The sequence below is a fragment of the Portunus trituberculatus genome, chromosome 47 (assembly GCF_017591435.1).
Source record: "Portunus trituberculatus isolate SZX2019 chromosome 47, ASM1759143v1, whole genome shotgun sequence".
In the NCBI taxonomy this organism is placed as follows: domain Eukaryota; kingdom Metazoa; phylum Arthropoda; class Malacostraca; order Decapoda; family Portunidae; genus Portunus; species Portunus trituberculatus.
Genome location: NC_059301.1, coordinates 452492 through 464991, shown reverse-complemented (window position 1 = coordinate 464991; position 12500 = coordinate 452492). Strand labels below are relative to the sequence as shown.

General features: G+C 39.1%; 1 long non-coding RNA gene across 1 annotated transcript in view; it reads right to left on the bottom strand.

Annotated features, from left to right (window-relative positions):
• The window catches only part of LOC123498063, a 17284-nt gene extending 10746 nt beyond the window's left edge, over positions 1-6538 (bottom strand). Inside the window, exons 1-2 of the long non-coding RNA XR_006672634.1 lie at positions 5757-6538; positions 5515-5644 (exon numbers count right to left, since the gene is read on the bottom strand). This is a non-coding gene — a long non-coding RNA (uncharacterized LOC123498063). The remainder of the gene's footprint in view (positions 1-5514; positions 5645-5756) is intronic.
• Positions 6539-12500: the final 5962 nt, after the last annotated feature.

Here is a 12500-nt window from a genome sequence, read left to right as displayed (position 1 = left end):
CCAACCCTGATAACCTTGTCTATAACTGAATGCCAACCCTGATAACCTTGTCTATAACTGATTACCAACCCTGATAACCTTGTCTATAACTGATTGCCAACCCTGATCATCTTGTCTATAACTGATTACCAACCCTGATCATCTTGTCTATAACTGATTACCAACCCTGATAACCTTGTCTATAACTGATTACCAACCCTGATAACCTTGTCTATAACTGATTACCAACCCTGATAACCTTGTCTATAACTGATTACCAACCCTGATCATCTTGTCTATAACTGATTACCAACCCTGATCATCTTGTCTATAACTGATTACCAACCCTGATCATCTTGTCTATAACTGATTACCAACCCTGATCATCTTGTCTATAACTGATTACCAACCCTGATCATCTTGTCTATAACTGATTACCAACCCAGATCATCTTGTCTATAACTGATTACCAACCCTGATAACCTTGTCTATAACTGATTGCCAACCCTGATAACCTTGTCTATAACTGATTACCAACCCTGATCATCTTGTCTATAACTGATTACCAACCCTGATCATCTTGTCTATAACTGATTACCAACCCTGATAACCTTGTCTATAACTGATTACCAACCCTGATAACCTTGTCTATAACTGATTGCCAACCCTGATCATCTTGTCTATAACTGATTACCAACCCTGATCATCTTGTCTATAACTGATTGCCAACCCTGATCATCTTGTCTATAACTGATTACCAACCCTGATCATCTTGTCTATAACTGATTACCAACCCTGATCATCTTGTCTATAACTGATTACCAACCCTGATAACCTTGTCTATATCACTCTTGTTATATCCATTATGCCAAACGAATAGCACTCCTGGATCCTTTCTTGTTCTAATTTTCTTCTTAATTATAAAAGCTTTAATTCTCTATAGTAAGGAATATTGCGCATTCTTTTTATTTTATTTAGTTTTTTTTTTCCTCTGAACTTAATAACACATAGATCTCCTTTTCTTCCTCTCCTTTTTTTCCCATAGTCATCGTCTGTAATTATTTTCTTTACTTTCCTTCCTCTCCCAACTCTCCTCCACCGCCGCCTCCTTCTCCTTCTCCTCCTCCTCCCTCTCCTACTCCTCCTCTTATTCTTCCTCTTCCTCCTCTTCCTTCATTACCGAGGGTTTGATGTTTTTTTTTTCTATGTATTCTATTTGCATTCGGAATTAACCTCAATATAAGCTCCACCTTTTTCTTGCCTCTGTGTGTCCGACAGAAGTGGCAACAGACAAGACTCTTTATGGATCTTGTATTATTCTGGTTCTGGAGTGTAAAGTGCTAACCTTTCTTAGTACACGTAATTTTATTGGTCCTTTTTCTCCTCTCGGCTTTCACATTATAGTGTTGCCCGTGTGAGTGTGTGTGTGTGTGTGTGTGTGTGTGTGTGTGTGTGTGTGTGTGTGTGTGTGTGTGTGTGTGTGTGTGTGTGTGTCTATCAGTTTTTACTTACTATTTAACATTTTATGGAGGGAAAGTGTAATTTTATGTCTAGTGAATTTGTACCAATCGGAGGTTTTATTCTCAGCTCACTTTTTTCTTTTCTTTTTTTTCGCTTTAAAGCTTTTTACTATCTATTTGCTGCAATTATTAACTTTTTCATTCTTTCATTGACTCATTGGGTTACCTTAATTGAAAAGATTACAGTTTTTCTTTTTCTATCTGCGTACTTTTTTCGATTATTTTTTTCCATCAAGCTTGAGTTTTATTAAGAGTTATTTCAAACAATTTACAGCTGCAAACAGCCAGTCCTCCTCCTCCTCATCCTCATCCTCCTCCTTCTTCTCCTCCTCCTCTTCCTCTTCCTCTTCCTCTTCCTCTTCCTCTTCCTCTTCCTCTTCCTCTTCCTCTTCCTCCTCCTCTTCCTCCTCCTCCTTGTTCTTCTCCTCCTCCTCCTCCTCCTCCTCCTCCTCCTCCTCCTCCTCCTCCTCCTCCTCCTCCTCCTACTACTACTACTACTACTACTACTGCTACTACTACTACTACTACTACTACTACTACTACTACTACTACTACTACTACTACTACTACTACTACTAGTAATAACAACAATGATAATAACAATAATAATATAATAATAATAATGATGATAATAATAATAATAATAATAATAATTAATAATAATAATAATGATAATAATGATAATGATAATAATAGTAAAATAATAATAATAATAATAATAATAATAATAATAATAATAATAATGATACATGTAGGTTTGGTATTGTGATGTACGTCAACACTGAGAGTCTTTTTCCTTTGCTTACCACTGGATTTGTATACTCTGTAGTGTTACGTTGGTGATGTGTCTACAACTGTTGGTGTATGGCCGACTGGTCAAAGAGAAGTCTGTCCTCCATTTTGTTCTTTTATTATAAAACCAAAGTTATTCACAGAAAAACAAAGTTCGGCACAGAACAATCATACAACAAGTTCACGCTGAACGCACGCTCTCTCTCTCTCTCTCTCTCTCTCTCTCTCTCTCTCTCTCTCTCTCTCTCTCTCTCTCTCTCTCTCTCTCTCTCTCTCTCTCTCTCTCTCTCTCTCTCTCTCTCTCTCTCTCTCTCTCTCTCTAAATGTTACGGAAGTCACGTTTAATAAGGTCAAGCACCGATTGAGTGACAGGTCAAAATGAAGGATAGAAGTCACTAAAGCTGAAACCGTGACGTCACAACTTATAATTGTCCAATGGTTAATATTATCTGTGACCAATAGGAATGAGTTATTTAACAAGCTGACGAGTGCATACAACAATCTCCTGTTTGGAGGCAGAGCAACGCTTACTTGCTCTCATACTGAAGTAATGATAACCTGTTAAGTCATTACGTTTAAGCCTCTACTTCCTTCTTCCTTCTAATTGTCAGCTTCTCGTAATAATTATCCTTAGTCCTAGATTCATCTGTTTCTAAACCATGTCTTTTATAGGACTTGGTAAACTATCTAAATAATGTGGTGTTAACTTACATCTTACATTCAGTAATAGTAGTTACATTAATGGTAACTCTTTGACAAATACTTTTATAAACTCATCAACTAAATTCCCTATCAAGATACTCTTGAGGTTTTACAAATCCATGTACAGAATATTCCTACAAGATAATCTTACAGGGCTCACGACGTGTGTAGCAACACACTGTTTTCTTGCTTATTTTTAACAATTCATGATAAATTTCATCAATCAGCAAAAAAATTTCACTGAATCTATCTTCTTTTTATTCTCAGCAATTTATATCATCCTTTCTGTGTCGTCTGCATTAGCCTGATTTGCATGTAAGCAATGAACCCTGTAAAGTATTTAGCATGATTCGCATATCAACATATATAGTTCTATATTGCTAACTCCTATATCTACAATAACAATAATTGCAATGACTATTGCATATCTCTTATTGCTTGAACTTAACAGGAAATATCTTCTTGGTTTTCTTTTTTTTCTTCTAGTTTATCTCGTACAACTTGATTATTTCCCATCTAGCTATCAAAGTATGTCTCAAAATACTGTGAAAGTTATGGAAAATTTCTAGTAATTAATTCACTTTCATTGTATCTCCTAATTACTTCACAATGTACAGTACCTATATATCACCAGTCTCATGTTCACGTATAGAGGGAACTGCAGCCAATGTTTCTTTCATGTAGTAAGTCAAGAACATATAAGCAAACTCGTCTTGTAAATTAAGTTTAGTTATGTTACAGAATAATATATTCTTTTCTGAATTACTGTTCTGTGAATTCTTGTTTGACATCTTATAATGGCTTCTTAGTTTCTTCCTGTACTCTTGTGTCTTATCTGTGCCATCTTAAGTATCTTACTTTCTCTCTGTTGTGCCTTGTGTTGTTCTTTCACGTGAGGGATCTTTTGTACCTATTGTGTCTCCTTCCTCATTTACCATGTGAATCAATGAACTTTCTTCGGCACCTTTCCTAAGATCTTCTACATCTCCAGTAATTACTTTTCCCGTTTCTAGAAGATGCATTTTGTATCCATTTCCACCTACATTTTCGACGACTTTATAAGGAGCTGTGAATTTAGAAGTGACCTTCCACTGTACGTAACTGTTATATGTGTTGTTCCTAGAGTATTCACTATACCTCCCATTACTCCTTGTAAGTTGTAATAGTTGCCTCGATGATGTTCACTCCTAGTTTTGTTATTCAATTCTTTAAGACTTATCATCCTGTGTCTAGAAATACTTTGGCTGTCCTTTGTGGAATCTTCCCTTCTATTGGTGGTTCATCTGTGTGTTGGTTTACTGTAATTATCATTTTGCTCTGTTTCTTCCAGTATATTTTCAGCATGCCTTTCATCATCATCTTTACCTGCGTTTGGTTGTTTTTGTTGATTTGGTTTCCATGATTATTATGACTCTTTCATGAGTTTATACAGATTGGCCTGTGTTAGGGCTTCTGCAACATTTTTTTTCCTTCATTGCTCTGCATTCTCTAGTTCTGTGACCTGTCCTGCTGTGATAGTTGCACCAGGGCTCATTCCCACACTCTAACTCGTGATGTCCCTCATACTGACAGTTTCCGCAAATAATGTAACTTTGGCAATACCTGGCAAGGTGTCCTAACCTGTGACATTTGTAGCACTCTATCTGCGTGTTACCAATGTGTATGTTGTGTGTCCTTGAAGCACTTCTGGCCTTGCTTTCGGTTGGAGCTCTACCACGCGACATGGACCTGGGAGTTCGAGCTGCCGCTAGTGGTGACTTTTGGGGAGGTTTTATTGTCATTATTTGGGTATCAATCTCTGGATGTTCTTCTGCATAACATCGGAGAAAGTAATCAATTTCTCCTAGAGTGTTTTTTTCATTTAGATCTTTGTACAGCCTTTCTGCTGATACCCCATCAACATTCTGAATCAATTTTGAGAATGCCATCAATTTTAGTACCTGCTGTAATGACATATGATTTGGATCACCTTGGGTTTTCCACGCCGAATGCTTGAGAGTATACTCCATGTTAATGATCCAGAGATCTAACTTTGCAATGTATTCTTTAAAGTTTTCACATGGTGTTTTATCCATGTTCAGGAATTTCACCATTGCCCTGAGGGGGTCTAGGTCAGTCCAGTTCATGAAATGCCTCCTGAAAGTGTCTATGTACTCCTGATAACTAGTAATGTCTTCCATCTGTCCGTAGCCGATGATATATCTTGCTCTACCTTTTTCTGAGTCAATATTCAGTTTGAGAAATTCAATCTTTAGCTTTTCACTATTAATGCCTATTTTTGCAATCAAGGTGTCTATTATTCTAATGAACTGATTGACCTCAATGGTGTTCGGTTCTCCAGAGAATTTTGGAACGAGTTTTACTGTCTGATTTTGTTTTGCCTGAGCCATGACGGTGGGTTTGGGAGGTGTTAAAACATGAAAATTTTTACGATACTTAGGAGTGTTGACAGGGCTTATTCTTGACCATACTCTATGTAGACATGAGGTTGGTGATATTTACAAAAAAAGATTCCAAATACCTTATCTATCTGTGCTGTGATTGGATTGAGAGACAGAGCAGCCTTTCACACTGGTGATACAATGGTAGTGCAGACAGCGTACATCCAGGGTTCCTCTTGACCACTTTTCTCCACATTCACTCCACAATATCTGTCGGTGCAACCTGTATGAGAATAATATCAAACACGTAATTCAACAATACACAAACACATAATTTAACAATATATTTGATTGTTGGTGTTTTTTTATTTTATTTATATACTTTTCTGATGCATAGGCAGGTAGTCCTCAGGCTGGTGTTGGTAGTGGTGAAGACTCAGCAGACGGTTGCGGCTGCGTCAACAGCAGCGGCGGCAGTGACGCTGGCGACGGTTTGTCTGGCTGTGTGCTGCTGCAACTGCTAGCATCAGTTCTTCTTTCTTCGTTCTTGTTTCTTTTCTCTTCTCTGCAGTTTCAAACAGTTCCTGAGTAATGGGTTACTTGATCAACTGCGGCTGAGACTGAGTTTCCGATGAATGCGTGGTAGAGGATTCTGCAGTGACGACTGTCGCGGCGCGGCTGAGAGAAACTGGGTGAAGTTGTTATGCAGTGGAGCGGGCTTGACGTGTGTGTGTCTGTGTGTGTGTGTGTGTGTGTTTGTGTGTGTGTAGGGCACGGCTACGACACTGTTGCAATCGTTTCAATACTACTTGCTCCCTTCAGAGGTCGATTTGAATAACTTATCCCGTGAGTTGAACACCAGTGTAGGTTTGGTGTCGTGATGTAGGTCAACACTTCAGAGTCTGTTTGTATCAGTGTTACACTTTCCTCTGCTTACCACTGGATTTGTACACTGTGTAGCGTTACTTTGGTGATGTGTCTACAACTGGTGGTGTGTGACCAACTGATAATGAGAAGTCTGTTCTCCATTTCTTTCTTTTATTATAAAACCAAAGTTCTTCACAGAATATCAAAGTTCGGCACCGAACAATCACACAACACACGCACGCTGCTGTCTCTCTCTTTGTTTCTCTATAATTGTTACGGCAGTTACGTCTAATGGGATTAAGTTCCGATGCTTGAATGACTGCTCAAACTTCAAAATGCAGGATAGAAGTCACTGAGGCTGAAACCGTGACGTCACTACTTGTAATTGTCCAATCGCAATGCGGTGGAAATTCACTCCACGTGGTTTAAGGCGTGGTTAATGTTATCTGTGACCAATAGGAATGAGTTATTTAACAAGCTGACGAGTGCATACAGCTATCTCGTGTTTATAGATAGAGCAACGCTTTACGATTTTTTAACTCAGCATTCATGTTGAGGCAGTGTTAATCTTTGAACCATCATGTTTAAGCCTCTACTTCTTCTCCCTTCTACACCTATTACCTTCTCATGATAAATGATTTCTATTCCTAGATTCATCTGTTTCTAAATCATGCATCTTACACTGCTGCTGCTGCTGCTATTGTTGCTACAAGAATATGAAATTACTTTTATATGCATAATACAGTGTTTCATAGTCACATAAACAATGAAGTGTAAAAATCAAAGGGAGCTTGCCACGCGTTGCAGGACAATATGACAACACATTGACCATCAACAATAGAGCGGATCAGTCTTTGGCAACTTCTGTGTTATCAAATTCGTGAGTCATTACGTGGCAGGTCCACTATAAAGAGTTGATGAAGCAATATAAATCCAGTTTCTTGTCATTCAGTTACTTCCTGTAGTCAATCATTGCAACGACCTTTTGTTTCCCCCAGGCTTATAATTCGTAATTCAACATTATGGTTTTCTTAATTTCTGACTTTTATTCTCTTTTTTCAATGCACTCTCTTTTAACATATATATATATATATATATATATATATATATATATATATATATATATATATATATATATATATATATATATATATATATATATATATATATATATAACATTTACAAAAAAAAAGACGTATCTATTTTCACCATCCATTTTCCTGTTTTATAAGCAAGTCTGTGTTTCTTTTTTTTTTTTGTTTCAGAAAAAAATTGTACATGCTTTTGTATTTAAGTTTTATTTAACATTACGGTTCGTTCTCAGCCACCTACATACTATCCGCCTCCTCCTCCCTCTCTCACTCTCTCTCTCTCTCTCTCTCTCTCTCTCTCTCTCTCTCTCTCTCTCTCTCTCTCTCTTCTTCTTCTTCTTCCTACTCCTTACACGTTTTCATTTCAAATCCAATGGAAAAACCCGAGGAGTAGGAGGAGAAGAAATAGAAGGAAGCAAAAGAGTACAGGAAGAGGAGGAAGAAGAGGAGGAGGAGGAGGAAACGTGGATGGATGGGCTTTAAATGTTGGTGTTTTAGTGGCAGTGAGTTGTGCATCCTACGTGTGTTCTGGTGTAGTGGTGCGTAATGCCGAGTGGAAGAGGCGTTAAGTGTGTGTGTGTGTGTGTGTGTGTGTGTGTGTGTGTGTGTGTGTAATTCACTGTTTGATCTGCTGCAGTCTCTGACGAGACAGCCATACGTTATCCTACGGAACGAGCTCAGAGCTCATTGTTTCCGATCTTCGGATAGGCCTGAGACCAGGCACACACCACACACCGGGACAACAAGGTCACAACTCCTCGATTTACATCCCGTACCTACTCACTGCTAGGTGAACAGGGGCTACACGTGAAAGGAGACACACCCAAATATCTCCACCCGGTCGGGGAATCGAGCCCCGGTCCTCTTGCTTGTGAAGCCAGCGCTCTAACCACTGAGCTACCGGGTGTGTGTGTGTGTGTGTGTGTGTGTGTGTGTGTAATTCACTGTTTGATCTGCTGCAGTCTCTGATGAGACTGCCAGACGTTACCCTACGGAACGAGCTCAGAGCTCATTATTTCCGATCTTGGGATAGGCCTGAGACCAGGCACACACCACACACCGGGACAACAAGGTCACAACTCCTCGATTTATATCCCGTACCTACTCACTGCTAGGTGAACAGGGGCTACACGTGAAAGGAGACACACCCAAATATCTCCACCCGGCCGGGGAATCGAACCCCGGTCCTCTGGCTTGTGAAGCCAGCGTTCTAACCACTGAGCTACCGGGCCGTGTGTGTGTGTGTGTGTGTGTGTGTGTGTGTGTGTGTGTGTGTGTGTGTGTGTGTGTGTGTGTGTGCATGTGGTTTTCTCAAGGGAAGTATTTGTATGGAGGACGAGAGAGAGAGAGAGAGAGAGAGAGAGAGAGAGAGAGAGAGAGAGAGAGAGAGAGAGAGAGAGAGAGAGAGAGAGAGAGAGAGAGAGAAAAGAGAGATTAGCATCCATTTCAAAAAATGTTGATATGGAAAGGGATATTCTTTTTCTAACCTTTTCTTTCATACCTTTCTCAGAGAGAGAGAGAGAGAGAGAGAGAGAGAGAGAGAGAGAGAGAGAGAGAGAGAGAGAGAGAGAGAGATGTGTGTGTGTGTGTGTGTGTGTGTGTGTGTGTGTGTGTGTGTGTGTGTGTGTGTGTGTGTGTGTGTGTGTGTGTGTGTGTGTGTGTGTGTGTGTGTGTGTGTGTGTGTGTGTGTGTGTGTGTATTTACCTAGTTGTATTTATCTTGTTGTAGTTTTACAGGGCCTGGGCTTCACGCTCGTGTGGCCCCGTCTCCATATCTACACTTATCCAATTTTTCTTTAAAACTATGCACACTCTTTGCTGACACCACTTCCTCACTCAAACTGTTCCAAGTCTCAACACATCTTTGCGAGAAACTATATTTTTTTAACATCTCTCAGACATCTTCCCTTCCTCAGTTTTTTACTATGCGATCTTGTGCTTCGAATGTCATATTTTTCTCTCAGGATCAGTTTCTCATTATCCACTTGATCCATTCCGTTAATCAATTTATAAACTTGTATGAGATCCCTTCTCTCTCTTCTCTGTTCCAGGGTTGGTAGATCCATAGCCTTTAGTCTCTCCTCATATGCCAGCCCTTCAAATTCTGGAACCATTCTAGTAGCCATTTTTTGTAGTCTCTCCAACTTTCTTTTTTATGGGGTGTTCACACAACTCCTGCATATTCCAATCTGGGTCTTACTATACTACTTATCAATTTCTTCATCATTTTTTTGTCCATGTAGTGAAATGCTAATCCAATATTCCTTAACAAATTATATGTCTCTGAAAATTCTATCAATATGGCTTACAGGTTGATTGTTTTCTTCCATCGTCACTCTCAAGTCCTTTTCCTTTATTACTTTCTCTAGTTCTACTCCATCTCCCATCTTATAGATTCTCACTGGTCGTCTTTCACTTTTCCCATTTCCATGACATGGCTTTTGTCCACATTGAATTCCATCTCCCATTTTTTACTCCATTTCCAGATCTTGTTTAAGTCTTCCTGCAGTATTTCACAATCCTCTTTTTGTTTTATGACTCTGCACAGTTTCGCATCGTCCGCAAACAGATTTATGTAGCTGTTCACTCCCTCTGGCATGTCGTTTATATATATGAGAAAAGTATTGGCGCCAATACTGATCCCTGTGGCACTCCACTTTCTACTGCTCTCCATTTGGAATTCATATCTTTAACTACCGTCCTTATTTCTCTCCCCCTCAAATAATTTTCCATCCATCTCAATGTGCTTCCTTTTAAGCCACCCTTCTCCTCTAACTTCCACAGTAATCTTTCATGTGGCACTTTATCAAACGCCTTTTTTAAATCCAAATAAATACAGTCAATCCATCCTCTCTCTCTTGTACTCTATCAACTATTCTAGAGTAGAAACTCAATAAATTTGTTACACGACCGACCTTTTCTAAAACCAAATTGGCTATTTGATAATAATTTGTTGTCTTCAAGAAACTCGATCCATTGTTTCTTTATTACTCTTTCACACATCTTGCATATTACACTAGTTAGTGATACCGGTCTGTAATTTAAAGGTTCTTCCTTCCTTCCTCTTATATATGGGAACCACTTCAGCTTTTTTCCATTCTACTGGTACTGTTCCATTTTCTATTGAGCATTTTATGATGTATATAGGACTTGCTAGTTCTTCCCTACATTCTTTCAGTATTCTGCCTGAGACTTCATCCGGTCTCATTGCCTTTTCTTCATTTAATTCCGTCATCAACTCTTTTATTTCAAGCTTGGTTACTTTAATCTCTTTCATATGGACAGTCTCTCTATTACCCTGTGGTCTTTCAAATTTGGATTCCTTAGTAAAGACCTCCTGAAATTTACTATTTAACAGTTCTGCCATACTTTTGGGTCTTCCACCATCCGTTCTCTCCTTTTAACCTTTTTATTGTTTCTTTTTGCCTTATTTTTCCATTTATGAATCTGTAGAACAATTTCGGTTGCTCCTTACATTTTTCGACAATGTCCTTTTCATAGTTCCTTTCCTCTTCCTTCCTCACCTTAGCATATTCATTTCTCGCTGCTTTGAAGTTTTCCTTATTTTCTGGATTTCTATTTCTCCTCCACCTTTTCCATGCTCCATCTCTTTTCTCCTTTGCCCTAGCACACCTTGCATTAAACCAATCTTTCTTTCCTTCTTCTTTAGGTCTATATTTCGGGACATATTCCCTGACTCCTGTTTTGTATATTTCCAAAAATAAGTTATATTTCTCTTGCATCCTCTCTGAGTTTTCCATCTCCTCCCAGTTAACGTTTTTAAAATAGTTCTTGAGGTTCTCAATATCAGCCTTTCTGTAGTTTAATCGGTCTCCTTTGTATGATTCGTCTCTATCTTCCTTTCCCTCTTATATATCCATTTATAATATTACATATTCACTCTTTCCCAATCGGCACTTATATCTTATATCATAGCGCGCGTGTGTGTGTGTGTGTGTGTGTGTGTGTGTGTGTGTGTGTGTGTGTGTGTGTGTGTGTGTGTGTGTGTGTGTGTGTGTGTGTGTGTGTGTGTGTGTGTGTGTGTGTGTGTGTGTGTGTGTGTGTGTGTGTGTGTGTGTATGTGTATGTTATTATTCACCATGGTTGCTTGCTGGTCACCCAGTTAGCCTTTCTCCTAAGAAAAGAGACAAAGACCTCATACCGACCGATTTTCGGGTAGGACTGAGGCCACGCCACACTCCACACACCGGGACAGCGAGGGTTACATCCCATACCTATTTACTACTAGGTGAACAGGGGCTACACATTAACTCCTTCAGTACCATGACGCATTTTCATATTCATACTGCTTACTATTTGATGATTCTATTTAGCTTCAGAAACTTATGTGGGATTTAAAACAGTAAAGACTGTAGCCATTAATCTTGTGACCTCCATAGGCCTATCCTAACGTCAATGAAATGGTCTAATCATACACAAATCTTAATGTAAAAATGTGTCCCAGTACTAAAGGGGTTAAGAAGGCTCGCTACTATTTCCCTTGCCAAACCCGGTTGTGAGCTTAGAGGCTTTGTGTGTGTGTGTGTGTGTGTGTGTGTGTGTGTGTGTGTGTGTGTGTGTGTGTGTGTGTGTGTGTGTGTGTGTGTACAGTTTCTGCCCCTATTGGCGAGCGCAGGTCGATTTACGTACATGTATACACAGGCCTTTATTAATTATTTGCCTCACGCGTGGTGTGGCCTGAAGAATAATTTATTGCCACATTATTAAAGCCGTATGGTGTTCCGGCTCAATGCTTGTCATCAGGATTTCGCCATAAAAAAAAATAAATAAATAGGCAAATAGGTGAGATTGAACAAGGAAATATCTCCTTGCATTAGAGAAAAAAGACTATTAGTATTCCTGAATTCTTTATATGTTTGCATTCACTCCTTTTGCAATACGACTAATAGTTGTCCTTTTGTTAATATTCAAAGCATTATAAGTAATCCGATGGCCACACACATGATGATTTTTTTTTTTTTCTTTTTTAGGCTACGGAACTATTAAAGACATGGCAATGATAAAAATGAGCGTTTAAAATGTTGTGTATGATTATGGTAAAAGTTGGCCAGCAGTGAAAGGGTTAATGTGTTTTAGGTGTGACTTTGGGTTCAGGTGGGCTCAGTGCGAGGAACGCAACGGGAATAGGATTAGTGTAACGAGGCCACT